General features: G+C 37.5%; 1 long non-coding RNA gene across 3 annotated transcripts in view; it reads right to left on the minus strand.

Annotated features, from left to right (window-relative positions):
- Positions 1-18,789, minus strand: part of LOC138164486 (uncharacterized) — a 22,494-nt gene continuing 3,705 nt past the window's right edge. The window contains exons 2-5 of one of the 3 annotated variants that reach the window (XR_011169079.1): positions 11,568-11,758; positions 4,576-4,693; positions 1,620-1,746; positions 1-1,301 (exon numbers count right to left, since the gene is read on the minus strand). This is a non-coding gene — a long non-coding RNA (uncharacterized lncRNA). The remainder of the gene's footprint in view (positions 1,302-1,619; positions 1,747-4,575; positions 4,694-11,567; positions 11,759-18,789) is intronic. The other 2 variants (XR_011169078.1, XR_011169080.1) reach the window with 2 other exon arrangements.

The following is an 18,789-nucleotide window of genomic DNA, read 5'->3' on the forward strand; positions in this document are numbered from 1 at the left end:
TTCTTTTTTTTTTTATTTTCGTAATTCCTCTTTCTTGTCTAGATCATGTTAAATAATAGGTTTGCATATTGAGTTTGCTCATCTTTAAATGAAAACTATTTGGAACAGTTGTATCGGCTCTATAACTTCTTACTTCAAGTGTCTGTTTCTCCTTTAATTTTCAAGATTTCTTTTTCTGTACTTTATTGCAGTTTGCTCACTTGTTTATTTTCTAGTATTTTTAAATGCATGCTTAGTTCATTGATTTTCCATTTGCTAGACAAAAGTTTTCACAAATGCATATTTTCCATTGAGGACTATTATAGCTGCATCCCAGAAGTTTTGGGGATGTTGTTTGTTGTCATTATTCATAACGTGGCTATTTATTATTTCTATCATCCTTTGATTCATTTCATTATGCAAGATGTCCATTTATGATGACTGTCCTTTATTTCTTACTAATTTGTGTGATGGTCAATCAAAGACACATTTATTATTCCTGATTTTTTACATTTAATTATGATTCCTTTAGGCTTTAGAACAGTCATTTCCCCCACAAAGGTTCTGAGGGATGCTGAGAATATATGCATTCTTTAATATTCTAATTCAAAGTCATCAGAGGGAGGTCAAATCTAGTTTATGTTTGTTAAGCTCTATATTTTCCTTTTTGTTGGGGGTAGTTATATGAGTTTGAAATATATAATTTATTTTTATTTTTACCATGAATATCTTCTTTGTAATTCTGTTAGCTCTTATTATAGGAATGTAACCACTATGCCAATGGTGCATATCCATTCAGTACTGTTTTTTTTCATTTATTATTGTACTTCAAATGTCAAATATGGTTTACCTTGGTCTCTTTGACTTTATTCATTTTTATCGTGGTTTTATCTTAGGTCCTGATTGCTGTTTATGGTATTTTCAAATCACTTGTACCATAATAGTTTTTGTTCCATTTCTTTGTTTTCACACTGTCTATATGTTTAAAATATTCTTCTTGTATGTATTTTGTTTTATATTTTGTTTTCATATCTATTCCTCTATTCTTTTTCTTCATATTGGGGAATTTAATTTATTCAAAATCCTTAGGGTATTGATTTAGTTTCCTTTTTTTGTGGAATACCTGTTCATTGAGATGGCTTTCTTTTGAATGATGCTTCATTTCTTCACAATCAGCTTTTGTTGGCTTTACTCAGTCATTCTGCAGAGTTTTCTATGATATCCTTTCTGAAAATCTCTTCTCTTATGAAGGTCTGGTATAGTCATGTCCTTCACCTCCTCTGTTTTCTTTCAGGACATCAGGGTTGGAAGAGGTCATTTTCCTTCAGAGGAAGAGTGTGATCAGTTGGGAAAATGTAGGGAAAATTTTTTAGACCTATTCTTGATCTTTATCAGTTCTAGTCTTTGGGGTTCCTCCTTTATGCAACTGATTTTCTTTAGTCTCTAGGCATACCTCTCTTCTCCCATTTTCCACATCAATGTGGGGCCATGAAAGGGTGGAGGGGGGTGGGGTTCTCTAGGACAATATTAGTAGCATTTGTTTCTCAAATCTACCCTTCATTCCTCCTACTGACAGCCTCTTTTTCCTGAGCTATCTCAAATACTTATTATGAACATTTGCACTTCTGGTCCCATCTCACCTTTACTTTGTTGGCCTCAAGGTTTCACATTCTTCCACAGCAACCTGCTTTGCTTCTTCTTGAAGCTTGACGCTGGTATAATTCATGATATTCAATTTTACCTGGTAGTAGAATACACCTCGGGACTCTGTCAAAGAGTTTATTCCAAAAGGTTAGTGTATAAAATCCACAGTCACAGGGATATGACCTTTTATCCATCACCATCGCTCTCCCCTGCCCCTCATCCCAACACAAGAGCTATGGTTGCTTTAGTTTGGGAGTCTGAGATGCAGTAGACTAAAGCTAAATGGGTGTCCACATTAAGTCTAGCATCGATATCATGAGTCCCCAGAGCTGAGGTTCACTGTCATACACTGGAAAAAGAAAACAGGATTAAACTTCTGTGCCTATCAATACTGGGACTGGGCCCAAGTGTGACCATTGTACTTCAAGACTAGACAAGAAAGGGAGATTCTATCCTTACATCCCTTCTTCCTTACTCTCCCCCTAACCCCCCAAAAAAAATTACCTTGTGTCTGTTCCTTTCACTTTTCTTCTTTCTGTCATTATTGACCTTTATTTTATTTTATTTTGTTTTTTTTTGCATTTTGTAGCTCCCAACTTTTTGTTTCACTATTTGTTTTGGTGTAGTCAGAGTCAGGGGAGAGGGGCTTCTACAGCACTCTTGATTATATTATCTTACCAAAACTCAAATCACCCTGAATTAGAGCATGTTAATTAGATCATGAGATAACAGATTTAGAGCCATAGGGGATTGATATCATCGAGTCCAATCTTCTCTTTCTACAATTAAGGAAAATGATACCCAGAGACTTTGAGTAATTTGCCTAAGGTCACACATGTAATAAGTGTCATAGGTGACACTAGTATTCAGATCATTTGATTTCAAATCCATCATTATTTATGCATACCATAGTTCTGCTGAACATTTAGCATAACAGTGATAACTGTCAGTGAAAGGAGCTGGATATCAAATATATTTAGACATGATCTTAGTATCTGCTCATTTCCACCTCCTGGCTTACCTGGCTTCCTTCAGGTTTCAGTTAAAATTTCACCTTCAACAAGAAGAAGCCTTTCCCAATCCCCTTTAATTCCAGTGCCTTCTCTCTGCTGATGATCTCCAGTTGATCCTCCATATATTTTATTTTTGCGTAGTTGTTTGTATATTATTAGACTGTGAGCTTCTTGAAAGCAGGCACTTGGTTTGTTTGTTTGCCTTTCTTTATATCCCCAGTGTCTGACACATAGTGGGCATTTAATTTAATTTAAACAACTCCTTCTGCTGTTTGTCCTTCGTTCTCGAAGAAGATATATCAGGGAGGTGGTCCCATGACATGCAAGTGAATTGGATTTAAGTGAGGAAGGCTGTGCAATGTCACTAGCCTCCCTTTCTCCTCCAAAGTCCAGTGGCCAGATATGCATCAGGATAACTGGAAATGGCCCAGGATGCAGTGGGGTATGTTGGTCTTTTCAAGCTGAGGTCTTTAACAGATCTATTTGACCAAGGCAGAGACCATTCATTGCTCAAGGCTTAATAAAATGAAGGGTTTACTGACTGACTGACTGACTGACTGACTGACCCATCTCTACCACTAGGCAATAAAAACAAAGCCTCACTAACTGTTCTCACATTGTGAATTCATCTTGTGGAATGGTAAAATCTAAAGAAAAAAATAGCATCTAGTCCAATTCCCTCATTGTACAGATAAGGAAAGTAATGCCTTTAATGGCTAAGTGACTTACTCATAGTGATTCAGTACACCAATGATACAGCCAATATGAGAATCCAGGTTCCTAATTCTTAGCCCCAAGGGCTTTATGTTGTACCACACTGTCTCTACTTGTTAGATATCTGCCAAATTTTTTTCACTTTCATATTGGATAGATTGGACCAATCTATTAACAGTCAATGCTACAAATTTATCCCTAGGTTTCCATTTATTTTCAAAGGACAGAGAAAAGGAAACCAGGATTTTATCTTTCAAAAACTTGGGAAAGGAATATATATGTATTTTGTAATCTGCTTTTGAGAAGACAGAACAGGCTTTCATATAACATTTAGAACAATGCCTTTGTATTTTTTTTTCTGAAAATACAAACCACACATCTGGCCAATGTGAATATAGCAAAGCTCTAAATGAGCAGCCTCCTACTATATGCTTCCAAGTTTGATTCTAGGAAGGCTAAATGAAACCTTCCCCATGTACATCTGGACATGCTCAAGACTTGTCATGTTGGAATTGCAGAACTCATGATGGCATAAGCCCTGCTGTCAATGATTTTTGACATCATTTCAATGTTCCACTTTTAACATGGGGGCATTTGGACAGCTCTTAGAAGGATCATGAAGATCTAAAAAGCCCTGACATCGCTCAACGTACATGAAAAGGAAATGTTTCATTGTTTGGTGATGGTTCTCCTTGCCAAAAGTTTCCAGACTCTTAAAGACACTGACTTTTACAACAGGGTGGGGATGGGGGTATTATTGTGTGGGACAGGGGTTTTTCTAAATGTTGGGTGATTAAAATGATGCTGGATAAAAATATAAAGCTCCAAATTATCTCTAAAAATGTTTAAAAGTATCATTTTTCCTCCTTGATGATGTCTAGTTATGTTGACCTAAGAGATATGACAAAAAATAAATGAGACTTTCTTTAGTTCTACTTCATGATATCTAAACATACCATGAAGAACCCCATAATGAAAAGTTGTCAAAAGTATTTCACCTTAAAAAATATGGTTCAACCTTGCTGACCTCTTGTTTATCTGTAATATCTGAAAAAAAAGAAGCAGGAAGGGGGTAGGGGCACAGTATACACAGGGAAAAAGAGATAGCATTATTGGGCAGCTAGGTGACACAGTGGATAGAGTGCTGGGCCTGGGGTCAGGAAGACCTTAGTTCAAATAATGTCTCAGACAATTACTAGATGTATGACCTTTGCAAGTCACTTACCTTCTGTTTGTCTCAGTTTCCTTATTTGTAAAAATGGGGATAATAATACTTCCAAGCATTGTTTTTAAAGGAGTAAATGAAATAATAATTTTAAATCACTCAGCGCAGTGCTTGGTACCTAGTAAATGATAAATAAATGTTAGGTGTTGTTTCTTAAGGTAGTCTCTTGGAAATTGATAAAAGTCAAATCTGGAATGAGAGGGAATTATAAATGAAACCACTCCTAAAAGAAATAAAATGAAATAACAAATATAAGTTATGTAAGTTTTTCAAGGGAAAAAGCAGATTCTTCACTGTTCTTATCTCTAAGAATGAGATATATAGCACCATCTGCTCCCCAAACCACTTATTTTCCTTCTCTACTCTAGAGATATTCTCCATCTCCTTCCTATATTTCTCTGTGTTTTCGGATTGGCAATCTTCCTATGAGTCACATCCTTCCTTAAAATGTTTCCATATTTTCCTCTTTCCCTTCAGCTTATGTGTGACTCTGTGCTAGGCATTTCAAAATATTACATGTTGTTGTACAGTAATACTTTACTTGTAACTAGGAAGTTTTATTTACAGATCTGAGAGTGCTTAAACAATCCTTTTCGAATGGGTGTGTTAAGAAATGTTTATTTAGTTTTTATAGGTGTTTGGTGGGGTAGGGGATATTAGCAACTGTTACTCTCTTGTAAATTGCTTTTGTTCAGACTTATTTCAAGAAGCTTCCCCTTTAAACTGTGGCCAAAGAACTTTAAGTCACTGGGTGGATGAAGAGAATGTTCTGGAAGGGCATGAATAGCACTATCTTCAAGAGCACTTCAAGTGTTTCTATTATTGGTTGGTCCCTTGGTGTTGTATGCATTCTCTGAATAATACATAAAATATGACTATACCTTCAATAGACTTGATGTCTTAGGCAAAAGTTACTCAAATCCAGAAGGAAGCTTAAAGTTAGGAACTAAAATCAATGACACAGCTACATCAGGGAAGAAATGGTTAGATACAATATGGCCAAAAGAAGGGACATGGATTTCCTACCAGACCCCGCATGAAAATAAAGGAGCAAGTGAATGGTAAAGATTAAATATATCAAGATACTGAGTCACTGAAATATGAGGGTAGAATTCCACAGTATATCTGATATTGATACACCTTATCATATGAAGGCGATATTATCATGTTCATATTCTTAATTCTTCAAGGTTCCATGAATTCACTGATATGAATATAACCTCTGATACACAGTACAGTCCTTCTATGCCTTAGAAGACAGTTTTCTAGCTTCACCACTACCGTGTTTCCCCGATAATAAGACACTGTCTTATTATTTTTTTGGAAAGAAAAACACCAGAGGGCTTATTTTCAGGGGAGGGCTTATGTTGTCCTGCCTCAGCTCTCCTCCGCGGCACTGCTCTCAATGGCGCCAGCAAGCAAATCACTGGGGAAGAACAGGATGACGCGCTCACTGCTGCAGCTCTGATTGGATGCAGCTCGGAGCGCGGCGTGCATTTCACCGGGGGGAAGACGGTGCATACAGAGGGTACCGTAATGTAGCGTGTAGCGCAGGGGATCACCTTCACTACAGTAGCAATCTCAATAGGGCTTATTTTCGGGGGAGGGCTTATTTTAGAGGAATCTTACACAGTAAGGGGAGGGCTTATTTTCAGGATAGGTCTTATTATCGGGGAAACACGGTATATGCATACACTTCCTTGAACTATGTGGATTGCATTGGTAACAATGAGTCAAAGGGTATGGACATAATTCCAATTACTTAGCTTCTTTTTCTTTCTTTTATATGTATTCTTTTTTATGAGTGATGGCTTTTTGGATTTGGAAGGGAATATATTGGGAAATTTAGGAAGTATATAAAAACAAAAGCTATTAGTATATTTTTCTAAAAATATATTTAAAAAGTAGTTGTTCTTAGTTGCTAGATGTGTGCATATGTATGTATGTATATATACACACAGATACACATATAAGTATGTGTATATATAATATATACACATATATGTGGGAGTATACATAATATATACATGGGAGTATAGATTGTATTAATCTGATTAAATGACATTATACATATCTATAACAATATATTGATAGTTAAAACTATTTATATATCACTCAGCTAGCATGTCTAATTTCTTGCGCTTTCTCTCTCTCCCCTAGTAGCCAACTCTCTGGTAATCAATATGCCTAAACCTGGCTGGGCTATTCTTTCATTGGAGCAATCTGACAATTCTTTCCAACTTAATATTATTCTTCTACAGCTTTGCTTTGCTTGGAAAAGCATCTGAAAACTCAGGATGACCTCCATGTGACAATAAGACATAAGACTTCAGTATTCTATTCTTAGGGTTCTTGGTAATTTACATTTGCACACTAGAAATTGTAAAAGAAACAGAAAATGTCTAGAAAATACCAATAGCAATGAATAAAACATTTTTGTTGCTATTGTTTTTATCTCCTCTTCTTTTCTTCTCTCCTCTCTTCCATCTCTCTCTCTCTCTCTCTCTCTCTCTCTCTTTTTTCTCTTCCCTCCCCCCCCCCCAATCTTCAAATTTCACAAACAGAGTTTGTTCACAGCCAGAAAGGTATAAAGAACTGTCTGGGCATTTGTTATGGTAGTAAAGCAAGAATTTAATTTGTGTAAAAGGTCTTCTGACTATCAGTAGGTCCTAAGTCTTAAGTAGTTTACTCGGGGGAGGAGGGGGGAATGGCTTTTTATTTTTCTATATTCCCCTGCCTGGTCCACCAACAACATACATTTATGAGACATTTGCCTAGGATTCCCAATGAAATCTGGGGCAATTAAAAAGAGTAAGGATTACTGTTTCATTCAGTTAAGTGCAATCTTAGTCTCCATTAACATCTTATCCAGAGCATCATGAAAGAATACTTAGCTACAGGATAAATACAGGCGAAAAAGAGAAGATCAGAAAAAGGCATTCAGCTAGTTTCCTTTGGCATTGTCATTAATCTCATCATTGTCACCATTATCATCATAAGTGAAATTTATATAATGCTTTAAAGGTGGCAAAATTCTTTATGTATCTCATATTTAATCTTCACAACAGCCTCATGATGTTATAATTATACACATTTTACAGATGAGGAAACTGAGGCTCAGAGAAGTTGATACTTGTCCAAGCTTACACGGTATGGGGAAGAAGGAAGGCTTGAAGTCCAGTCTTCCTGACTACAAATCTAACACTTTATCCACTATGTAACTTCCAAATAAAACCTGCAAGCAGAAGTTGGTATTAAGTTGGCCTGTTACTAGTAAAATCTGTGGATTATTTTAAGTTTTAAAAAATGTTCCCCCCTTTTACATGAAATGCCAGTTAGAAATATGGCTGCTATAATTAAAAGGATTTTCAAGGGGTCATCCAGGAATCTAAACTACTCTGATGCCTCCAAGGAACAGGTTCAGGCCAAATAACCAGTCTTTTTAAAAAGAAACAAAACAAAGAAAAAAAACAATTGAGGGGTTGAAACAAAATGAACAATGTACAGAGGCTAATAAAATGGAAATTAAGACTGCTTTACTTAGTTCATCAAAAATACATTCTGGTTTGGATTCTCCCAGAATAAAAACTTGGCTTCTAGACTTCCTCAATGTAGACCATGTTCAACCTGCAGGAATTTTATTCATTTAGAAAACTTGGATAGAGAAAATTTTAATCATGTCTAAAAAATCATTTAGAAATCATCTATGAACCCTACATCTCTGATGTCAACTGACCAAAAGGCACCACTGAACTACAATATATTCAGTTTCCTCTGCTGTTCTTCAGGGAACATGATAGTATCCTTCTAACCTAACTGATTTTGAAGTATTATTTTGCCCGAGGCTTGTAAGAAATATTCTTTTACACAAATTGAATGCTTACTTTACTACCATGACAGAAGTTCAAACAGTTCTTTATACTTTTCTGGCTGTGAACAAACTCTGCTTGTAAAATTTAAAGATGGTAGGGTGGGGTGGGGGTAAGGAGGAGAGAGAGACAGAGATAGAGAGAGAGACAGAGACAGAGACAAAGAGAAGAGAGAGACCGAGAAAGAGAGTCCTTATTCTTCATGAACTTACGTTCTAATGGGGAAGACATATAAAAGGGAGTTAGAAATTGATGGTGAGGGGAACATGGTACCTGCATGGGGGTAGGGCTATTGGCAAGAAGATGAAAACTTCAGGAGAACAAGGAGTTGAGCCAGGAGTGAAGTAAACATAGCCCATGAAATGAAGGTCTGGGTGAGGGGCAACCACAACAACAAATTTTTATGAAGTGTTTGCATTGTGCTAGGATTAAAAAATAAGAGAGGGCTTTAAAGTGGAGGCATCTTCAGGATAAGAAGGCTTCTGGTAGAGAAGTGATTTAGTCAAAAGAGTGAGAAGTGGAACTAGAAATAATATATATTTCCATTACCTATTCCTAGGGAGATTTACAGTTACTTCCTAGGCGGCATTTACTGAAGACTAAAATGAAACTTAGTTAAGGAATTCTCAAAGGCATCACAGAGCTAAGTTAGAAAGAAGCCATTTAAAAGAAGGTTTATGTTCAATGAGTTTTCAGTGTTTATATTGCCTATGAAACAATAGAGCATCCATGCATAATGCAACCTTTAAGCTACCATGTGTTACAGTAGCTGGGGTTTGGAGGTGGATTTAATTGGAAAAGCTAAACACTTGCTCTTGTAGGGCCCTGTGTCTCTGGTAGACACAACTATTTCTGGATCCTCCTTTTAGATGTCTCTTTGGCATGACCCTTAGTTAACTTCCCCACTGTCCCTCATGGTAGATGAGTATTTTTTTAAACTTGCCAGGAGAAAACAATGAGGAAAGGACAATTTCTCAAGGTCATGAGTGGCTCTGAGGGGCTTAGAGAGAAAATGTAACCTTATCTAGAATCTTCCCCACCCTAATACCAATGCTTAGCTCTTCTTTGTTCAGAGAAATCCATTACAATCCAGATTCATTTCAAGGAAGTCTAATAGTGTGCTTTCAATAAAAAATTAAAAAAAAAACCTCTGGCTCTCTAAACCCTTAATTCACACCCCATCAATTTATGAAGAAAATTTCTTTCTGTCTTTCTTTCACTGTCTCCAGAGCAACCACAACCTCCCACTTTGCTGCTTCTTTTCATTCCTACCAAGGACACACCCACATACCCTAAATGATATCTTAGAGAAATGTGTTCAGTTTGAAGAACAAGTGGCCAACATGGAAAAGGAAGAGAATTTCTTAAAAGAGTATGCAGCAGGTGTAACTGTAGAAGTTAAAGTATGGCTGAGGAGGACTTCCCCTCCTCCTAATTGCAAAGACTAGGGACTGATCCTTCCTAAAAAGGGGTGTGTTGGCCCTTCCTCAAACTGGTTCATGAAGGTCAACTGTTAAATTTTCAATGTGAGCATTTACACCCTGGAAATTGGCAAACCCTACATATCAGGTCTGCATTTATTGTTTTGTTGATAATCTCAATTTAAGAAAATGATGGGGAAAGTATTAACTCAGATTAAATTTAAAAGTACTGTCTTGTGTACATTTTTAAAAATTTTTCTGGAGAGCAAGTTGTTAAATATTTACAAGCATATCCCTCTTCCTAAGGCATACTTATATCTTCTGGCCAGGCCTTGGCAATGATCATCCCTCCCTGGGGTTGGGGAACCTGTGGCCTTATTGGTCCTTGCATATAGCCTTTTGACTGAGTCCAAGTTGTATAGAACAGATACTTTTATTAAAGGGATTTATTCTGTGAAGTTTGGATTCAGTCACAGGGCTACTGCCCTTGAGGACTGAGAGAGCCACATGTGGCCTTGAGGCCCCAGGTTCCCCACCCCTGCTTCTAGACCTTATTTCTACTGTCTTTCTTTTCCCCATGTCAAAGGAAACTTACTGGTGCTTCTACATAAGAATGACCCTATTCTGACTAGGATCCATGACACATTTAACGTAGGGGGGGAAAAGGGGTTATGGGGGAGGCTTGGATCCAGTTTAAATTCAGATTTTCATAAAATCTATAAAATTATGTAAGCTATTAATTTTAAAAATCACATAGGACTCTTAAGACCCCAGGTAGGAAAGATTCCTAACATCTATCCAAAGATTTAGTTTCTGACCTAATGAAATGTCACATATCAACTCTAGCTGTGCTTTACACAGTCCCTCACTCCCTCTTTCTCCAACCCACGACAACTCATAGACAGACAGCACAGCACACCACATCTATAAGCAATCATGGGTCTCCATGTGAAGAAAATCAGGGTGGAGAAAGTTTCAAGCCATAGCAAGAAAAGCACATGAAAGCACACACACAGAAGCACACAGAGGCGAGGAGGGAGTTGAGGCAGATTTTAAACCATCTGCTCTCTTTCTACGTGTCTTAAGAGATGATCACCTCTCAGTGAATTCTTTTAACAAGCAAAAGCTACAGCTGCTGAACACCTATCATCAGTCCCTATAGAAAGCATTGACCATCGTCACTGTTGCCATTTCTGTGACAGACTCTCCATCTGTCCTCGGTATCTGCTTAGCCATGTGTTTCTGTATCTTCCCAGAGTGAGTCAAAACTCTGTTCCATCTGAAATCTCTGTGCTCCAGTCCAGAGTCTGTGATTACAAACCCCAGTATCGCTAGCAGGGGCCTGGGCCTTATTCTACCCATAGAGTAGCTAGTCTAAGGCCTGTCTTAACAGATAATGAAATAAAGAATGAGAAATGGGGGGTGGGGTGGGTTGGAGGGGGAGGCTGGCAGCTAGCTGGTGCAGTAGATACAGCACCAGCCCTGGAGTCAGGAGGACCTGAGTTCAAATCTGGACTCAGACATTTGACACAGTTACGAGCTGTGTGACCTTGGGCAAGTCACTTAACCCCAATTGCCTTGCCTTCTCCCTCCAAAAAAAAAAAAAGAATGAGAAATAGGCTTAGTGAAAGAATCAGGAAAAAAATATCGATGTTTTATCATTATTGTACCCAATAACCAAGGAAAAGGTATAATCTCTTACCTTTTCATCTCAGAATTTTCTTTCCCGCAAGTTCAAGGTCATTTCAGTGGCCACAAAAGCACTGGTAGCTGTAGCACAAGAAGCTGTTTTCCTCATCTCCTGTTTGCACCTTCACTTTGAAGCCTTCACATCCTAGCCCCCAAATGCATTGCTTACCTCTTGCCTCTCAGAAAATTTTAGGTCTTTATTTCCTTTCAGATGAGAGGGGAAAGAAATTATTTTTGTTTTGCAAAGACTCAGTCTGCTGTCTGTTTGGCTGACATATACAGGCATTGGGAACCTTAACCCACCAGTGGACACTGTTCTCCAGTGTTCCATTGCATAGAACTCAGTATTCCTGAAACCTGTCAAGGCAACTTCATTCAACAAGATTTCATCAAGCACCTACTATGTAGGGGCACTGGGGACACAAAAAGTAAAGGTGCCTGGTCATGTCCTCAAGGAGCTTGCACTCTACTTTAGGAGAAACAACTTGTATACAGATTGTTATGAGGGAATAACTAATGGGAGTCCTGCAGAGTCTGCACAGTCCAGTAGCAGATTGACCCCCTCCTCCGAGTTTCCAGGTCCTACAAACAAGAGATGGATTATACTTTGTCAGGCCCGCATATGCAAATGGACTTGGTGAGGCAAATATTTTGTACTAACTGTTGTGAGTTTGAGCCCATTACCCCTTGGCATTGAGGTGATATAAAGGGAAGTATGTCCCTAGGTAGGAGGCAGGCGTATTTTGGTTCTTTTGTTTCTTGTTACGTAATTTCAGTAAGCATTCCTTTATAAAAGCTAACTGATATATTACTTGGTTTAGTGATACTGAGGCACAAACACAGGCGAATGAAATTGAGAGAGAACACATTAGAATGGGGACTTGAGCTGACAGCATTAGAAAGAAAGGTATTTCAGCCCCAGAAGGGAACATACAGCCCTGTTCAAAGACCTGACTTACCCCAGGAACAAGCTCAAAGTTAAAGCAACTGCTACAAAATATTTACCCCACCAAGTTCACTTCCAAATCCAGCATGTTTGAAAAACAGAGTTGATCCTTTACTCATGAGATTCAGCATCTTGGCTGCATAGTTCACTGTGGGACTGGGTGCTGGTCTCTCCTTGGAGCTCTGCTAGAAGACTAGGTTTGGCTTGTCTAACAGACCACAAAATTTGGCATCTACTCCAGTTCCTAGACCTCTGGTAGCCCTCTTGACCTTTTAAAACTCACAAGGCCATAACTTGGTCTATTCCATTTCTGATACTTTTCCACATAAGACAGGGGAGAAGAGATGAGACAGTCACAGTAGCAACAGCAGGGTTTTGTGTTGATGGCTTCCTGTTGACCTGGGTTGGAAGAGAATGCTGCAGGCACTAGTTCTCTCTCCCCACCTGGAGGCTTACAGCAGTTCTTGCCTCCTCACTCAAAAGCAACCAGGCAGGAAAGAGGGAAGGCTAGCTTTGGCTAGTTGGTGTCTTTTAAATGCACATCCAGTTTTGGTTCAGTAGCCTTATCATGAGTCCATTAGTTCATCATATGGTAAGCAAACAGGAAATAGTTATAGAATAATTGCAATTGAACATCCTATGAAGTGGGGAACTGGGCCCTTCACTACATTTCACCATGTACTTCCAGCAATAGGTTCACCAGGTCTCCCCATTTGGCTTGGCTGCAGGCAGAACACACAGTGCATTCTCTGAGAATGAGGCTCCCATTCATTAGTTCTACATTACACAGATTACTAACTACAACATATATACAAAGTAATTTGTAGGGTTGGAAACAAACAACTTAGACCACCAAGTAAATCAGTCCTTTTTCCTCTTTTTATATAGGGATATAAATAAGAAATGGGTTATTTCCTAAAGAAATATCCTGAGTTTTCTCAGAAAAGAAAAAAAATGTGTTAGGTTTCCAGGGGACCTGGATTTGATTCCCAATTCTGCTGATTGCCAGCTGTGGATACTTCAGACAAATCATTCTCCCTCAATGCCTTAGCTTCTTGCTCTGCAAAATGCCCCTTCCACCTTTAGATTTCTGATCCTATGATCTCTTTCCAACTTTAAGTTTTACTAAAATAAAGAAAAAAAGATAATAGGGTCTTCATTAGTTAGTATAGCATAATATAATTTAGTAAACGTACAATTGTGTATTTTTTTATTTTTCAAGTGGGTTGATATTTATCATTTCATTTTATTATCATAAAATAATTTATATGAAGTGGCAGGAAAGGAATCAAAAAACCCTCCATTTCACAGTTGAGGAAACGGAGTTAAAGAAGATTGACAAGCTTAAGATCACAGAGCTAGTAAACTGCAAAACTCCCCTGGAACCCAGTTGGGCTTACTTTCAACCTTGTGTATGCTCTTCCCACTATGATGCCATTGTTTAAATTAAACTTTGGTGCTTCTTAGAATTCTAAAAAGAGGTTCAGGGAGGGTGGGGCACCATAGAAAGCAGACAACTTGAAGTTAGCAGATGTATTTTGATTCAAGCTCTAGCTCAGCTACTCAGCAGTTTTATAAACATGCTAAGTCTCCTAATTCTCAGACTATTTACACCTTATATTACAAGGTGGGAAATGTCCCACTTCCATACTTTTGCATAGCTGTTCCCCACGGCTAAAATGCTTATCTCTTTTTGTCCATTGCTCTCTCTGCTTTCCTCCACCTCATGGAATCCCTAGCTCCATTTAAGGCTCAGTTAAAGTACTTATAGGAGAAAATCTCCCTAGTTACTACTGTTTTATACCAACCTCCAACATTATCTTGCCTGAATTTAATTGTATAAATTCCACATTTATTTATCTGTGTATGTTTAATCCCATACCCACTCCAGGAGAATGTAACCAACTTGAGGACAGTAATTATTTTCATTTCAAAGTTTGTACCCCTTGGGTGTGGCCATGATTGATTAATGAATGTTTCAATTGAAATAAATTGGAGCATATAACATAAGAGCTTGATCATAAACAGATTTTATAAAATTCATCAAATCCAGTGCCTTTATTATAACCAATAATAATAATGATAATTATATTAACAGCAATAATCTGTTAATATACATGAACATTAATATGAACATTGCTTTAAGGCAGGGCTCCTTAATTTGGGTTCCACAGATCAATTTTGGGGGGAGTAGGGTTGAGAATTTGGAGATATATATCTCGATCTTCACTAATCTCTAAGTGAAAATAACATTTCATCAATTACAAATATAAAAAAACCCACACCATTATTCTGAAAATGGATCATAAGACTGCCAAATGGGTCATAACACATAAAAGGATGAAGAATCTTTGTTTAGTTTACAATACATTTTTATGCTATAACATTGGAGTGATAATAGGAAAAAATTGATTCATATACATGACAAAATATGTTTCATAAAATCAACACACAAATTCCCTTCAGATCTTTTGGTAGTGCATTTTCACTTCTATTCATGGCTCAGAGCTCATTAAACTAGCTTCTCTCTATCACTCTTCCATTTGGGAATATTCTCATGACTGGGTGATGAATGGCTCACTGGTTTGGTAGATCTAGTCAGAGTTCTAACCTTGTTCATTCTATCAACAATTCCCTAAAGTCTAAAAAATAAGGTCTTTCTGGCTAAAAAGGAAAACATTAAAGTGGCATAAACTCTATTTTACCATATCTTGTGTGCAAACTTATTAGCCAAGAGAAATGAAGCCTGCTTGTCAACCAGAGGTCAACTTAAACTGACAGCAAATGTATTGACTGTATTGAGGCCTCTTCCATTCATTGTCCACAAATCTAGTCTGTGGTCCTTCTATTATTAAAGATGTAAACTAACTGTTTCTCTTGCATATTTCCATTACCTCTTGGTCATGAAAATGTTATGGTAGCTTACCAGAATACAAAATAGCTCCCATATGTTTATTTAGTTGGACTACCTACTTTTTTCCCCTAAAATTATCAGGGCATACACCAGCCAAGTGACATATTTATCTGATGCAGAGTAATAAGTTTAATAAGTTAGAAGCTTCTTAGGAGACACCATTGGTGAGTTTTTCCCCCTCCTTATTTATCTTCTGGCCGTATTCACACCCGGTGCTTTCATCATCTGAGAAAAGAAAGAGTCTTGATCTAAGCACTTTGATGGACAAGATGTTGTCTTTCTGTCTTTTTCCTTTGGCAATTGATACTGTGTCTGATTTGTTTCTTAATTCATCTGTCTTTCACTTGCTTCACAAAAGACCAGAGGGTGGTGGGGGAGGAACAAACAGAAAATCTGAACCTTGATGGCTTTACAAAATGGTATTTTTATTTTCAAAACTGGACAGAGACAGAAGAAGGCTGCAATTGCTTTCCCGTGTGCATCTTCTAAATGAAACAACAAAACTATCCTGAACTATATCAGAAATAATAGGCTTTTTGTAAAACAAATTCTTCATATGCAGTAAGAATAAAGAATTTATATACCTTTGGTAGGACAGTGTCTGGTGAATAAAGAATCTACTTTGGAAGGACTAATAATTCTTTCTAATGTTCATTTATGGCCCTTGGCTTTAATTCAGTTGGCTATGAAATCTAAGGTCTTTTGTTTGTGAAAATATTTTCAGGGAGTGAATGGATAGCATATTTTTGGTTTCAGAGAAGTGGAGGAAAGCAAATTACTCCTGAATTTGTATAAATATCTTAGTGAGGGGGAAAGTGAGAAGGGATTTATTTCAGCTAAGTGGGTAAAACTAAACAGACTATTTTGAATCAGTGAAGACTGAGAAGAAAAACTAGTTAGAAGTGCTAAGGTTCCACTTTCATTATTTTCCCTGACTTTTATCAGGATTCATCACCCTCTTAAAAAAAAAAAGTTAAAACCCTATTGATAGTGGTAGGGGATGTAACTAAACATTTTTTACCACATTAAAATATTCATAGACATTAAATCATCTTCTCCTTAGAGTTATTAAGGCTTATTTCAGTAATACCTAAAGCAATCTACATGGGGCAGAGGTAGGAGAATGTTAGGTCATTAAATAAATCTGCTTTTTAATTTACAGAAACATGCATGGAAAAGTTTTACCTTGATCTCCCTTACAAACAAGGACAAATAGCCTTGGTGACTGGTAGATAGATTTACTGTGGTTTAGTGTACAAAGCATTGGGATAATTGTGACAAGGTACAGTGCACTGGGGGGGGGGGGGCGTGCATCTAGGTCATAAAGTGGATAGAGTAACAGGGTTTGGAATCAGGAAGATCTGAATTCAAATCTTGATGGCCCTTGACACTAAAACTAGCTGTGTGATCCTGGTCAAGTCACTTAACCCCTATTTGCCTCAGTTCCTAATATGTAAAATGGGGATATCGCAGAGGAGGAATGGCAAACCGTTCCAGTATCTTTGCCAAGAAAACCCCATGGACAAAATCCATGGAGTTGTGTGGAGTTGGACACACTGAAAAACAACTCTGAAGTCAGAGATCCTGGGTTCAAATCCCACCTTCCGTCTGACTGACTTTGGGCAAGTCACTAATGCTTAATGAGCTTCCCATTTGCAATAGAGTGACAATGGATTTTCAGTTCCAAATCTCTGATCCAGGTTCTAAGTAACTTTACTGTAATTTGCTTATCAGTAAAATAAGGATAATATCTGTTCTACTCACTTCATAGGTCTATCACAAGGCTCTAATAAGACAATAGATTTTAAATCACTCATAAAAGTATGAAGATCTGTAAAAACACAATATGGCATGGATTGGTCTGACTGATTGATTTCTTATCCTGTCACTTCTTTCTGAGCCTGAAGCCAAAGAGAATTTCAGATCTGCTACAGTATTTTTGTAAAGCTCCATCTCTTGAAGCATTCAGGGAAGAGGACCACTGGCAGGTTTATTTTGAAAATACAAACATTAAAAGCCTGTTCCTTTCTTATTAGCAAGAAAATGACCCACACATTATACTGAACATCTACAAAGCTCATAATTTTCTTCCCATAATTTAAAGTGCATGAATTCTGATACCAAGTCACTGCATTTTGTGAATAATTAAAGATTTCTTCATAAAGCCAAGGGAAATGGGAGGGGCTTTCAAAGCCAAGCTCTGGTTAATTACAGTGTCTGACTTCTTAGAGAAAAGAGCCTCTAGGCTTTTGTTAGGAACCTGTCTCTGCAAAGGCTTTCACATCAGAATGACAGGCCACATCATTCTTTTACTTCCTAGGAAGGGAAGTTTAATCCCACCTACTACAGCCCTGATAATGTATTTCTAACATAGGAGAGCAATTTTTCCTCTTGGTTAATACCTTTCATACCTTCTCAACATGTTTTAAACCTGTTGAAATGTTCATTAAAAAGTCTTGGGGGTGGGGTGCAAATTGTTAATTTTTAAATTGCATTATCAAGGTTCTTTTTAAAATCTGTAATAATTCACTGCAGGGAGGAAAAAAGGAATGATTAGAATTTTTCTACTTAGACAAAGTGTTGAAGTCCAGATAGTAATTTAAACACACACACACACAAACACATCCATGCACACACACACACTACCACTACCACCACCACAACCAAAAAACTAACTTTAAGAACAGAAACAAGAGCACATAAACAACACAGAACTTCCTGGTTGCCCCAGTGATCTGGAAAGAGGAAATGAGCAAGGAAAATGGATGACAGAAATCCAGATATAATTTACGATCTATTGGAATGGGAAACACAGGAATTCCCTTGGGCTAGCAAACTGGGATTCTGCTACATCAATGCTCTGTAGAAAAGGGTAGTATCTAAAGGTATTCAATCCTTGTGATACCTAAGCAGTTCCAGACCATCCAAACCCAGAATGTTTTTTGGTGGGGTTAAAATAGACGGAATGATAAAAATTTAAGTATAGCCCGCCCATTATAGCATTTATTACTGCAAGAATTCAGCTGTGCTTTGTATGAAATTGTCCTAAAAACCATGCACAAATGTGTTACCATAACAACTACATATATTTTTTTAAGGCTAATAGAATACTTAACCTTTAACAAAGACATCAGTTTTATAAGGTCTTTGTACAGTTATCTGTCTGGGTAGTACACATCAATACAGTGAATATTGACCCTGTAGTAAGGAAGACTCAAGTTCAAATCCAGCCTTAGACATTAGCTATAGGACTCTAAGCAAGTTATTTAACCTGTCTGCCTCAGTTTCCTCAACTGTAAAATGAGGATAATAGTAGCACCTACCTCACAGGGTTACTGTGAGAATCAAAAGAGAACATTTATAAAGCACTTAGCA

This window comes from Petaurus breviceps, unplaced genomic scaffold (assembly GCF_028583685.1).
Source record: "Petaurus breviceps papuanus isolate PSGF00001 unplaced genomic scaffold, PetGlider_PUasm1.0 189, whole genome shotgun sequence".
In the NCBI taxonomy this organism is placed as follows: domain Eukaryota; kingdom Metazoa; phylum Chordata; class Mammalia; order Diprotodontia; family Petauridae; genus Petaurus; species Petaurus breviceps.